Genomic DNA, 14,146 nt, shown 5'->3' on the forward strand with positions numbered 1-14,146 from the left:
CCATCATCTGAGCTCCTCTCCGCTGCTACCACCTGCTTCTGCAGCGAGGCTGGCACCTGTCCAGCGCCGCCTGGGACCGGACGGACGGGTAACTCTGCCAGTGCCAGGGAAGGCGGCTAGCAAGCCCTCTGGGTCCCGGATTTACAGCCACGTTCTCCGGCTGGCCTTCTCAGTAATGACGCTGACGTTTGGCACTCCATCTTTGTCAACTGTTTTCTTTTTGCTTGCTTCCAAATTCAGGAGGAAAAAGGGGGTTCCTTTGAAAACCGCAACATGTTTAAGCTCCTTAAACCCTCATAGCACCTCCCTGAATTAAGTATTATTATTTCCCCCAATTTTGACGTGAGGAAATTAAGTCTGTTGGTGTCAACGACTGTGGAAAAGCTTGTTGAAAAGTTGTCTAAACGCCAAGCAGCACTCGGGGCGTGTCCACCACAATGGAAACTGGTGAAACTCCCATCCATATCAGGCTCTTATCTCCCAGGATCTGAGGCCCGCGGCCAAAGCCACTCCTTCCATAGACATTCCCTCTGTCTTTTGCAGATTGACAAACTGATATTCATTTCAAACCCCACCCCCTTTGAAAAAACATATGCTTTACTAACAACAAAAAGCTCAATGTGATCCCAAGTTCATATAATAATAAATTTTTGTTTAACTGTGTATAATAAAGATTTTTGATAGCTTTATTGTGTCTTCTTTCTTAAGCATAAAAATAATATGGGCTCACTACAGAAGATTCAGAAAACAGGAGAAAGTAAATAAATAAATAAATAAATATCTGTAATCTGATCTATATAATCTCACAGTTATGTGTATATTTAAGTGGATTCATCTACTTGTTGAGTACAGTCGTGGGGGTTGGGACAGCTCTGCCATTCTGTGCCTGTTGTGTCTCCATGGTAGTGCCAGGACCTGCCCACCTACAGAATGACTGCAGAATGGGCCAAGCACCCAGAGGTCCCTTCGAGAATAAAACCCTGCAGATGCCCACTGTGACATCATATGGGCCTCGCTTACAAACACCAAGTGCAGCATAATAGCTATAATTTTGTAGCCCAAGAAGGGCTGTAACTTGGCCAAGGTCACATGGCAGGTAAAGGATGAGCTGGGATGAGAACCCAGGTCTCCTGATCTCCAGACACAAGCTATTCACCAAGTTTTTCTGCCCCCCCCCCCCCCCCCCCCCCCCCCCGCCCAGAGACTTCAATCCTGCTTCCTATAGCCAGCCTACCAAAACCAGCTTGTACCCATATAGCACTTACTCTGGGCCAGGCACACTTCATAAATGATTCACGTACATGAATTCATACCGTCCTCAAACAGCGCTGTGAGGCCAGTATATCACCACCTCCATTTTAGGTGCCGAGACTGATGCACAGAAAGGTTAAAACGCTTGCCGAAAGTCACGCCCCGCAGCTAAATAGCAGAGGCGGGAATCATTTATAGGCCGTTTGGTTCCAGAGTCCATGACATTGCCATGGTTCCTTCCCCACTCTCCTGGGCCAAGGCCAGCTGGACCCCAGGCCAGATCTGAAGCCAGGCTTCCTCAAGCCCGGCCTCCAGCCCTCCGTCTACTTCTCTGCATTGGCTCTGTGAGCCCAGGTCTAGATTCTCAACAACTTCCACCCCGGATCACCCTTCACACATGAGGGAAAGCCAGGGGTGGTGCCCAAAGAAGGGGCAGGAGCCCCCACTACCGGGAAAGAAGACAGGGGAGAGTGGAGGTGCTTCCCAGAGCGTCCCACTTGGAGGTCTGGAGGGATAATATCAGGGGTGGACTTCTTGGAGGAATGGGCCTCCCATTCCCCCAACCCTGAGCCCGTGCCCTCACAAGGGCAGTAGCACTTTCCGAAAATAACTGGTGAGTTGAAGGTGCCTTCTCTGGCTGAGTCAAGGTTCACTAAGGACCAGAGTGACCCCTCAACAGGCTGAGGCTGGAGGAAGTCTGGTTGTTCCCCTCTCAGGAGGCCAAAGGCCAGGCCTCACAAGGGAAACTGAAATGCCAACTGAGCAATACCAGGCCAGCAGACCATTCCCGCCTCCCTGGACCCAGGTTCCAGGAACGGGGAGGGCTGGCCTGAAGGGCAAGGCAGGGGCACTCAGACCCTGCTTCCAGGCTTCGCCGTTGCCAAGGACTCGCCAAGGACCTGGCACCGAGCTGGGTCCTGCTGGGCTGCCCCAAGGAGAATCACTTATTCATTCAACCATCATTTCCCGACTGCCTGCTGTGTGCCAGGCCTTGAGCCAGAAGTCAAGGATACAGAGACGGGCAGGGCAGTCCCAGCCTGGGGGCTTCACGGACACACTCAGTATGCCAAAACACAGCAGCAAAGAGCAGGGTACTGGGTGTACATAAATAAGCACAGAGGAAGTGGGTTGGGGAAAATCGGCCACTGACGTTCAGACCTACTTCCCCTCAGGAAGCGTAGAGTCACGTTGGGGAGTCCCAGACACCACCAGGAAGAGGCAGGCAGCACCACACAGCCAGGCGGCACCACACAGCGGGATATGACTAGTGTCTTGTGGCACAGACACCTGGTGGAGAGCACAGAGGGCCCATGCCATAGGTAGGTGCTCCAGGAAATGATCCTGGAGACCCCAGAAGCAGCCTGGCCCGAGCTTTGAAAGATGGGCCAGGGGCAGAAAAGAACAACAGCTCTCCTTGATGGAGTTCTCACTGAGTGCTAGGTATAAAGCTGCTAAGCTTCATGGACACGTCTTTGTTTTTTTCTCATGTTCCCCTGTGAGGTAGTTACCATTATTAACCCCAATTCTCAGATTCAGAAACTGAGGCTCAGAAAGAGTCACATAGCGAGGAATGAGCAGGGTCAAGATTGTGGCTCCAAGTCCAATTCTTCACCGCCATGCTACCCCATGAACCTAAGCGGCAGCCAGGCGGGAGGTAGGTGAGGGTGCTTCTAGTGGAGGAATAAGCAAGGGTGAGGAGGGGGGACTGATTATTGTAGGTTTGAAAGGAGCCACCCACTTCCACTCTGTATTGAGAGCCTGTGTTGTGTACGTGTGCGTCTGCATATGCACACACGCACGCGCATGCGTGTGTGCACATGTACCCTACTTTACAAAGGACAGATCCTGGCTATAGAACCCTGTGAGAGCCAAGTAGAGAACAGGCCATTAGCAGAGCAGAAGGGAAGCCCTGAGAGGAGAAGGCACTTATAGAAGGTCACACAGCCTGTAAACGGAGGACTCGGAATGAACTTCATGACCGAGAGTACAGGCCTCTCCCCTCCCCTCAGCTGCTTCTCCATGTCAGCACAGAGTGAATCAGCTGCAGACAGGAAAACCATGGTGTAGGGGGAACCCCAGGGGTGAGGCAGGAACCAGCCAGAAACCCAGACACCAACTGGGTCTGTGGCTGGCCTCCTCTTCACAGGCAGCATCAGGGCGAAGGGAAGAGGGAAGCGACATGTCCCATACACTTATGTTTACCTCTGGACTTCCCTCCTGGCTCCTTGGATCGAGGCTTGGAGGAGGGGAAGTGGTGGGCAGGGCAGTTCCTACAGAGATTAAACCAGCCCTTCACCCCTGACCCCTGCCTTGTTCCCAGAAGGGGCCCAGACTCTCCCCTCCCTCCTGCCTCCCACAGAGTCAACTCCTGAGGGTTTGATGCACTTGATTACATCATAACCGCCCCCTCTGATCTTCCCCTGGGGTGGAGGAAGTGGGTAGAACAGTTTGGAGCAGGGGGTCAAGGCCAAGCCAAAACCAGGGGGTGCCAGCTGACCCCAGAAACTCCAAATCCAAAGGAGCCCTCAAGGCTTGGGTCTGCTTGGCCCTGTGCCAGGAGGGCCTGTCTAGTCCTCAGGGAAAACGGGTTGGGCCCAGGGTTGGGGGTAGAGGGTAAATGGGGAGGAGAAGCTTCCATTCCATGGCTTAAAAGTCTGAGGCCTCAAGAGAGAGGGGACTGCCCCACATGGCAGAAACTTCTGAGGAACCTGGAGGAACCCAAATCCACCCCCACACATAGGAAACTTGTGCCCCCACTGGCTAACCTCTGACCCGGGCCCTCCCTGGGCTAGGGCTATGAGGGGGAGAGCCACAGACATTTCTCCCCATCTACCCTGCTCCCAAACCCACTGCTGATTGGCTAAAGCTCTGCCACTTGGCCCAGGTGCCTCCCATCATGGCAAACACGGGGCCTCCTTGGGTGGCTCCTCCATATCACTCTGTAGCACTCATCACCCTCCCAGCACCTCCCCTGCCCACCCCGTCTAGCACCTTCTGAGCCCCTGCTATGCACCATGATCTAGCCTGGGTGGAGAACAGAAAGAAACACAGGGACACTCTCACTTCCCCCATGTCACCTGGGTCCCTCCCACTCCTCTGATGGTGCCTTTTCTAACCCCCAGCTGCAGCTATCCCCAAACCTCCCAGGCCCCTCCTTCCCTGTCACCACAGCCATCAGTTCATTATCCCTTAACCGCTGGGTCAGCCGCTCCAGCATATCTGGCAGACCGCCTTTCCTAAAGTGCCACTCTGACTGTGTCACTCCCATGCTCAAAAACCTCCAGTGGCTCTCACTTTCTACAAATCAAATCCAAATATCTCACCTTGGCATTCAAGGCCCTCCACGAGTTGACCCAACCTACCGTTCCCCCTTCACATCCCTGCACAGTCCCAACTCTTCAGCTGGACTGATCAGCCCAGAAGTTTCTTTAAATCTCCCTGAACACTCTGACCTCCTTGCCTCTGACTAGACATTTTCTGCTGCCCCAAACACTGTCTTCCTTGTGGTTGCTGAAACCTCCCCCGCCCCCTCAATCCGTCAGGCCCACCCAAACTCCACCTCTTCCATGAAGCTTTGCTAACGATCCCTCAGGGGTCCTCAAACTACGGCCCCGGGCCACATGCGGCCCACCGAAGACATTTATCCAGCCCGCTGGGTGCCGCTGCCTGTCCTGCTTAGCAGCCGACTCGTCCCGGGCCTGCAGTGCACATAGAAATTTGTTCATAGTTTTTTTTTTAAACTATAGTCCGGCCCTCCAACGGTCTGAGGGACAGTGAACTGGCCCCCTGTTTAAAAAGTTTGAGGACCCCTGCTAGACCTTTTTTCATTTATCTCCTTCAGAAGCACTGGGATCCTTGTCTAAGTTCCTCCCCAGACTGTAAGCAACTAAGGATGGGATCAGTGTGTCACCGTTGGTCATTCATCATGTGGGAAGAGAGTGGTGCATACGACTTTCCAGGCGATGCTTACTAAGCATCTCCCCCGACAGGCACCACCTACTGACCTCTCCCTCCCCACCACACCAAACTCCAATCTTATGTCAAATGCTTGGAGAGGGGAGTCTGTAGCCCCAAGCTGATTCAAGCCCAAACTGGACTTGGGAGCTCAGGTAGAAAGTCCTGCTCAAGTCTCACCAACTCTAAGAAGTACCCTCATTTTCTGCCCTACTTTCTCCAGTGTCTCACCTCTAAGCACCACATTTACCGCATACTTTCTCTCTCTCTCTCTCTCTCTCTCTCTCTCTCTCTCTCTCTCTCTCTCTCTCTCTCTCTCTTCCAGTTGATGCAGCCTTCAATCAGACTCTGTCCCATTGTATTTCCCAGCTGGTTCTAAAGTATAGGGCTCATCTCCCCAGGAGATGCTGGCAGCCGGCACACAGCATTCCCAATCTCCTCCGGTGCCCATCTCTGATCAGACAGATAACAGGTGCCCACACTGCCCCATACCTCCACCCAAGCCCAGTGTGCAGTAGAAGAGCTGGATTCCAGCCACCAGAGCAGTACAGACCCATGAAATCTCATCTGGCCTCGAGCCCTGGATCTGAATTACCCTCTCCCGAAGGACCATGGTGGGGATGGGGAGTCCTCACTGTCAGCAGCTCAAAGTGAGGGCAGAGACCAGGTCGGGCTAGTTCACCTCCGAAACAACACCTAATAGATAGTAGGTGCTCAGAACACATTTTTGTGTTTATTTAACTGGACACCCACCAACCTCAAGCAATATTACAGAAAACTCAGCGACTCCTTGGTTCAGATGACAATCTGAACCTCAATCCTGAAATGGACCAAGTGATGCTGGTGGCAGGTGGCAATTTCTGGCTCACACAAGGTCAGAAGGGGATGCAGCCAGTCTCTGACCCTCCAAATCCTAGCTCATTCCCAGGCAGGAAGCCAGCCCACCACCTGCCCATCCACATCAGAGCAGCTGGCATGTAGTGTGGCCTCACTGAGAGCCTGGCGCCTGGCTAAGCACTGTATTCACATTATTCCATTAAGTCCTCGCTGCTACCATTGGGTGCTGTCATTACCCCCATTTTACAGATGAGGAAACTGAAGCTTACAGGGAAGAGTAATCCAAGTCAGTTTGGTCCCAAAGCCCAAGCCCCTGGCCACTGATTTCGGCTGCCCAACTACCACGGCCCTGGCACAGGGGACCCACAACCACCAAGGACAGAAACCTCCAGAACCAGGAACTAACCTAACCCTGGGCATGCAGCAAGAACCCCAGGCCCTGGGCTTAATCTGGATCCAAAGTTTGGCGGGGTTTCCCCTTATCTTTCCCATTCACCGGATGAGAACTTGTCCCCTGCTTTTTGCCCTGGGCCCCCCAGGCCAACTCACCTGGGGGAAAAAAAGCCCTTGGAGGTGGACAAAAACCCCCTTGAGTTTCTGGCCCAAAGTCATACTGGGCTCTCAGAGTTGGGGGGGGGGGGGGGGCGGGGAGACTGAAAGCTCCCTGACTTGGGCTCCACTCCCTCTGGGCTTGTGGGTTCAAGCCCCATCTGAGTAACTAGTGTGGCCTTTGAAGCGATTCGCTTCACGGTCCCGAAGACGTTGCTTTGCTCAGTGCCGCTCAGCAGGCAGAAAACTGCGGTCTGAGCAACGCGATTTGAATGTCTGTGGCTGAACTGCACTTGGCTCTCACCTGCCAGCCCTCACCTTCCGGGGTTTTAGTGAGAAAGGGCAACGGGACCATGAAGTTCAGCTGGTTCAACCTCCTTTTACTGGAACCCGAGAGGTCTAGAGCCCAGGGGAGGGATGTGCTGAAGGACACACAGCTGGTGCATGGCGGAGCTGGAGAACTGGGGTTCAGGACTCCGGAACTTAAGCTTCTTCTCACCCACCAGCTGCCTTCCTGGCCCGACCTGTCACTTGTTCCGAGAAAGCTGCCCAAGCGCGCTCTGGAAGTGGTGACGAAAACTAACTTTGCTACCGGCCAGCACCCCCGGACCCCTGCCCCTTCTCACCTGCTGGTTCTGCTTTTTGTTCGGCGCAGCAAGCCTGGGGTCGCGCGATCGCAACCCTGTCAGCGTCCGACTGTGCAGAGAAGGGCTCACCCACTCCCCGCGGTCCTCGGAGAAAGCAGAAGCCTCGGCCAAGCCCCGCCCCCGCCGAGGACACGCCCCGGACACGCCCCCTGCCTTCCAGACGCCAGTTCGCCGGCCCCGCCCCCGGGCGCTGCTGGATTGTAGCCCGCCTGCAGGCCAGATCAGGCTCCGCCCACCATGTCCTCCCCGACTTCGAACCGGCCAACTCCGCCCTGGACCCTGCTGGGGGTGGGGCCCCGCCCCTTTCCCCGCCCCTTTCCCCGCCTCGCTGCGGCCGCCCAATCTACACCGCTAAGCCCCGCCCCAGCACGCAGAGGCTGAGGTCCGCCCCCGGGCCCGCCCCCGCAGCTCGGTCCTCTGTGCCCTTCCAGCTTCCAGGCCGCCGGGATAAAGCCTGACTCCCCGCCTGGCGGGGCTCCACGCTCGAGCCCTGCAGGGTGGGAAGCCCCACTCACAGAGCTACCAAAGGGCCTGTCCCTCCTCGGCCTTTCCCGTCTTACCCTGGCCCCGCCCCGCTAGGATGAGGCCACGCCCTCCCTTCCTCAGCGCCTACCAAATTCTGTCCTGCCCTGCCAACCCAAACCCGGCGGGCGGGCGAGCCTCCGGCCCCCACGCTGGCATCCCAGGGCGGGTGTATCCGGGTGTGACCGGTGAACGGTGTGGGAGCGGTTTGCGTTCCAAGTCCGAACCTCTATCAGGAGGCGGCTTGGGCCCAAGCACTTTTTGAAAATACTAACAGCTACCACCGATAGAACTCTCGCCAGGGGCCGGGCTCTATGCCAAGCTCTGTAAAAACTACTGGCTCTTGAATTTGCACAACTCTATGCCGATATTGCGCCCATTTTACCCAAAAGCAACCTGAAGCTGAGGGAAGGGAAGTCGTGGAGATGTGAGTGGGATCCAGCCCCAAGCCCTGAATCATAGGCTTGATGCTGCCCCAGCTTGCCTGGACTGGCTGGCCCCTGGGGAAGTGGCCTGGCCCAGCCAGATGTTGGGGCAATGCCCAACAGGCTGACTGTGGTGAGGGAGGAGGCGTGGGTTGATGGGGGGGGGGGGGGAATGGCAGGAGGGGTTGTAGACCAGAGCCCTCAGAAGGTGACTTTCTCCCTTGAGAAGAAATGGCCCACAATTAAGATGGGCTGCAAAAGATCTCCAGATGGCTGTGGTGCCCCCACCTGCATTCCAGCCCTCTGCATTCTCAGACCCCAGGGACCAGCCTCAGGAAGGTTACCTGGCAGGTTACTGACCAGGGCCATTTACTTGCACAGTTGACAAAGCTCTTTCATTCCCATTATCTCATTGGAATCTCCTGTGGACGTCATTCTGCATGGGTGGAGGAGGAAACTGGATCTCAGCCAGCATGGTCCTTCCCAAAGAATGGTCCTTGCACCGCAGCAGCACCTGGGAACTTGCTAGGTATGTGTGTTTTGGGGCCCCATCCCAGCCCTACTGAATGAGAAATTCTGACGGAGGAGCCTCGAAATTTGTTTTAACAAGGTCTCGAGGTGATTTTGAATCCCACTCAAATTTGAAAAGAAGTTAGGGTGGTCGGACAATACAGACCAGACAGCCTCCTGGGAACCTTGTGGTCCAAGGCAGGTCCAAACCTGTAGAGATTTTTTCTGAGATATATGAGCCAAAACTGATGACAATTTCGGGGAAGCAAGATCTTAAATGCTTCAGAGGACAGTTTAGCAGTTTCCATTATGCACTTGAAATTACGTGGGAAGAAAGGTTACAGGAAGGTGAGATGAGAGCAAGGTGGGGATTGGATTACAGGGTCGTTAACAAGATTCTGTGCCCTCTTGAAGGTGGTTATGATTATTTCAAAGATGTGTATATTTAGATGCACAAGAACAATGGACAGGGCTTGCTTAAGGCAAATATAAACCTTTTATTAAAGAAGTTATATGCCTGGCAGGTGCCTACCCACCATGGCCTGCCAATTAGGAATTTATGATCAGATCACCCTGTGAGGTTACTTTCTATAGAGCCCCTTTTCATCCACAGTACTTCACTTTTCTGTGATAAGCCCTTAAAGGGGTAATAATACCAATGTTGAGAGTGTCTGTTGAGGATCACCTCTGATAGTATTCATGAAGCGTTAGCCCACACTTGGACACTGTACATGCCCAACAAATGTTCTTTTCCCAGTAAAAAGTCTTCTTCATAGAATCTCCATACTAAATTGTTCTTCCCACAGAGGGACACCATTTACCCTGCAAGAGGCCAAGAGCCTGACCCACTCCCAGATGATGTCGATGCTCCTGGTTCAGGGACATACTGTGAGAACCACTGTGCTATTCTGACTTGGGCTGGGTTCGCAGCCAACCCATGCAAAATGGGCATAAAATGCCCTCCTCTTCTGTGCTCATGTCCCCTCCCCTCAAACTGGGTGTGTTGGTGATGGTGATTGGCTGTTGGCAAAACAGCTGGATCCCATTGGCCCCTCCCTCCTCCATACAGACATCTGATCACAGTAGTCCCAGCTGCTACCCATTCAGGCTTCTGTCACTCCAGATTAGAGATGGGAGCAGCTGTGGCAACATGAAGGGCAGACTACAGGCAGCTTCTGGAATTTCTGCCATACTCCTGCCACCCACCCCCACTGGGGCACTGGTCCCATTCCCTAACATGAACTACCCTAACATGTTAATAGTGCAAATTAAGGCCCACATACCTTACATATAAACCTTTATCAGACTGGAAAGTAAAACATGTTTATTCTCCTGTCTTGAGAAATATTCTTTACTAGAGACCTGATGCATGCATTCGTGCACTGGTGGGGTCCCATTGACTGGACTGTGGGGATCAGGCTGAAACCGGCTCTCTGACATCCCCTGAAGGGTCCCAGATTGCCAGAGGGTGCAGGCCAGGCTGAGGGACCCCACCAATGCACGATCAGGGCCGGGGAGGGATGGCGGGAGGGCCCATCTCACCCAGTCCCAATCAGCCAGACCCCAGCAGCAAGCTAACCTACCGGTTGGAGCATCTGCCCCCTGGTGGTCAGTGCGCATCATAGTGACTGGCCAAACGAATGGTCGGACACTTAGCATATTAGGCTTTTATTATATAGGATAATGACCAAGAAGGCTATGTTCAAATTTAGAATTCTTGGACTCTTGGAATTCTCTGCAGGAACTGACAGTGTGGGGTGGGCCAGTCCTAACCCCAGCTCTCAGCCCACCCATCTTGATTCTCCTCCTAGCCCCATGTCTGTCCTAAGTTACACGTGGCCTAGGACCCAAGCATATTAACATCCCAGCCCATGTGGCCAAACTGTCCACCTGTCTTGCCTAAAGTTTGTACTTGGTCAACTTTCTAGGGGTGCACACAGGGCCACATTGTACCCTCAGAAGGATGATCCTGGAGAAAGTGCTTGTGTAAGCCCTAAGACTGGTGTTGGGTCCTCTAGGCAGAGATTTCCAGGGTTTTATATACCTAAAGCATGATTGAGGAGAGGGATGGGGTGGGGTGCAGACTCTGAGTGGACACAGGTCTATGCATGGCACTGCCATTTGTCCTTGTCTCCCCAGCACCTAGCACAATGCTCACTCATATTGGAAGCTTAAGGGACAGTCACTGAGTAGATGCGTGTCTGAGTTCTTTACTGACACCGAATCGGGCTGGTTGTCCCAGCATTTCCTCTTTCCAGTAGGAGTCATTATTTGTTGCGGCTCACCTGGGCATTTTGCCGGCAGAGAGCAGAGCCCCCTCTAGTGAGAGACTACTTGCATCTCTTGTGAAATTCTCCTCCATCCAGAAGTGAAGCTGGAAATTCTGGAGGTGGGAAAAGGGGCAAGAAGAACCACTCTAGAAGCCTTGAGAGAAGATATCAAATGGCCAACTTGGAGGCAGGGGAGATGGTAGGATGGCAAGACCTCAGAAGGTTCCCAGCTTCTCAGAGAATCCCCCACACCAAGTGTGGCACAGGAGCTGCAGAGCAGGGGACCTGAAGGTTCTTGTGGGCAAGAACATGGCTGTCAGGGTCTCATTGGCGCCTGCAGGGAGGGAGGAAGGGAGACAGGAAGAGTGCTGCATCTGTTTCCTATTGCTGGGTAACAAACCACCCAATCATTTAGCCCATAAATCTGCAATTTAGGGTGATTCGGTGGGAAGGGCTTATCTCTGCTCTGTGCAATGTCAACTGGTTCAGCCGGATCTTGAGAATCCATTTCTAAGATGGCTAGCAAGTTGGTGCTGAGCCAGAGCTGTGGACCAAGGTCTCAGTTTCTCTCCATGAGGCCTCTCTGCACGCAACGTGGGCTTTCTCATTGCAAGACAGCTGGGTTTCAAGAGCAAACAGAGAACAAGGTAGAAGCTCATAGCCTTTTCTGACCTAGACTTTAATCATGTAGCATTGCTTCTTTCGTATTCTATTCGTGGAGGCAGTCACCAAGGCCCACCCAGTTCAAGGGGAGAGGACATACTCCCTCTCTTGATGGGGGTGATGTGGCAAAGTTTAAGAAGACCTTGTAGGATGGATGCTATTGTTGCACATTTTCTTGCTGGCTGGGGCCTCAGTCAAGAAAATACACCCTCCCCCAAGTAGGTTGTTAGAAGGACTGGAGTAGAAATTCCTCTGATGGGAACTGAGAGTCTGAAGTAAGCTGATTCCACTTCTGGGGATTTATCCGAAGGAACTCAAAACACTAATTCAAAAGAATGGTATGCACCACTCTGTTCATTGCAGCATTATTTACAATAGCCAAGATGTGGAAGCAGCCCAAGGGTCCACTGATGGATGCGTGGATAGAAAAGGCTGTGGTACATATGAATTAAGCAGATTTAAAGAAGGCAAGTAGACAATATTTCTCACATAACCATTTGTGCATGAATGCATAAGCCCCACAGCAGACAATGAGTCTTCAGTACTTGGGTTATTTAGGATCTTCCTTCTTCAGAGTCCTTCCTCAGAGTAGAGTTAGCACCTTCTTTTCCTCATCCTGCACTGTTTCCTTCAAAGTTATAAATTTATTTATTTATTTAAAGTTATCAGTTTAAATAGCACTCATTTGGTCCTTATAACAATGACCCTATGAGGCTGTGAATTTCCCAGATGTGGGAATAGAGGCACTGAGAAGGTACGTAACTTGCCCAAGGTCACAAATAGTAAGTGATGGAGGAAAGAGAAGTGAAAGTTGATGGCCAACCCAGTTTTGTTGCAGAAACCGAACCCCAGGAGAAAGGCCCGAGCTGGGTAGGACACGGGTACCCAGATTCTGAGCACCCAACAGTGAGCCACATGGTCCATCCCCAAAGGCTCTCATTGATCTAAGAGCCCCCTACGCCACCCCCTCCCTTAGGGCCTAGAAGGGACCCTGCTCCTTCAGGCGAGAAAAAAGAATGTTGGCCCCTTGGGCAAAAGTCTGCCCCACATTTTGTCCTCTTGCTGAGCCTCTGGCCAGGAAGTGGTTAATAGCAGTTCCTCAAGCTTGAGTCTGTTTCTAAGGAGTCTTTTTCTGCATTTGAACGGGCTCAGCAGGACGATGACTTTTACTGTCTTCTCCAAAGGACTGAAGGAGGATCTGAACTCTGAACCCATTATAGCTGAGTTGTAGCTGGGATGTGACCCAAGTTCACACCAGAGAGACTGAGCCATTGATTCCTTCAGTCTCAGCCACTGAAGGAAGATCATCGTTCCCACCTGCCCCTGCTACATCTGAAGGTCCAGGGGTTAGTCCCACCCGCCCTGGCCTCAGGGGGCTTTGGGCGCAGTGGGGACGCTGACCCATAAGCCTGTGCAGTGGTGCCCTGCAATGTCACAATAGCAGTAGCGATGACAACAATAACAATAGGAGTTATCATTTTTAAAATAAGCTGTTTCCATGCACCAGATGTTTTTAAAATGCCTTTGTGTATTTTTAACTATCTGGATAATTAGCTTTTTGTTGCACTTTACATATTATGAAGCTTTTAAAAACAACTGTGGCACTAGGGTAATAGTTGAAACTCTTAAATGATGTCTCCCCATCCACAATTTCTATACCTGTTTTCCACTTTTGGATATCAGCTTAACTCTAGCAGGGTTTGGGCACCCGAACAGTCGTGATCCCACACCCCAATATATGTTAGTTTATTTACTTATAATTAAGATGTACTAGTATGTACCAACTTGCTAGCCATTTTGCATATTCTGAACCATACATAAAAACAAAATGGAGAAAGACAAATTTTTAAAAATTACTTAAAATATTCGATATATTTTAAAAAATAAAGAAATTCTATTATTTTCTCATTGACTACCATGACTCCCATTCCCACAGGGAAGAATTGTTGGGTCAGAAAGCAGAGACGCCTCCTCTGGACACCCCTTTCTCTGTGTCTCAAAATACTCCTCAGTCCCTGAGATGGACAGGGAGATGCAGCAGGAAGAGGATTAGGCGCCCTAGCCAGTTTGGCTCAGTGGATAGAGGGTCAGCCTGCAGACCAAAAGGTCCCGAGTTCAGTTCCGGTCAGGGGCACATACCTTGGGTGCAGGCTTCTCCCCAGCCCGGGCCCTGGTCAGGGCTTGTGCAGGAGGCAACCAATCGATGTGTTTCTCTCACATCGATGTTTCTCTCTGTCTTTCCCTCTCTCTTCCACTTTCCCTAAAATCAATGTAAAAATATATGTGGGCGAGGATTAACAACAACAAAAATAAAAGAAGAAAATAACGAAAAAGAAAAAGAAAGAAAGGGGACCAGGCATGGGAGACCTCGCACCTACCTCTGGGTGGAGCTGCACAGAACCAGACTGAAACCCTTCCCTAATTAGCCAACGCTATCAAGAACACTCCTGTGGCCCCAGACACATGTGGCGGGCATACTCCCCACTGTACAGGTGAGAACTCAGAGAACTGAGTTGAA

The 14,146-nt window shown here is 52.1% G+C and overlaps 1 protein-coding gene across 2 annotated transcripts in view; it reads right to left on the reverse strand.

Moving 5' to 3' along the window:
- The window catches only part of CD82 (CD82 molecule), a 52,202-nt gene extending 44,674 nt beyond the window's left edge, over window positions 1–7,528 (reverse strand). The window contains exon 1 of one of the 2 annotated variants that reach the window (XM_080687946.1): window positions 7,218–7,528. The gene's annotated coding sequence lies outside the window, so the exon portion shown is untranslated. The remainder of the gene's footprint in view (window positions 1–7,217) is intronic. The other variant, XM_080687947.1, reaches the window with a different exon arrangement.
- Window positions 7,529–14,146: the final 6,618 nt, after the last annotated feature.

The sequence above is a fragment of the Plecotus auritus genome (assembly GCF_963455305.1).
Source record: "Plecotus auritus genome assembly, chromosome: 9".
NCBI lineage: Eukaryota > Metazoa > Chordata > Mammalia > Chiroptera > Vespertilionidae > Plecotus > Plecotus auritus.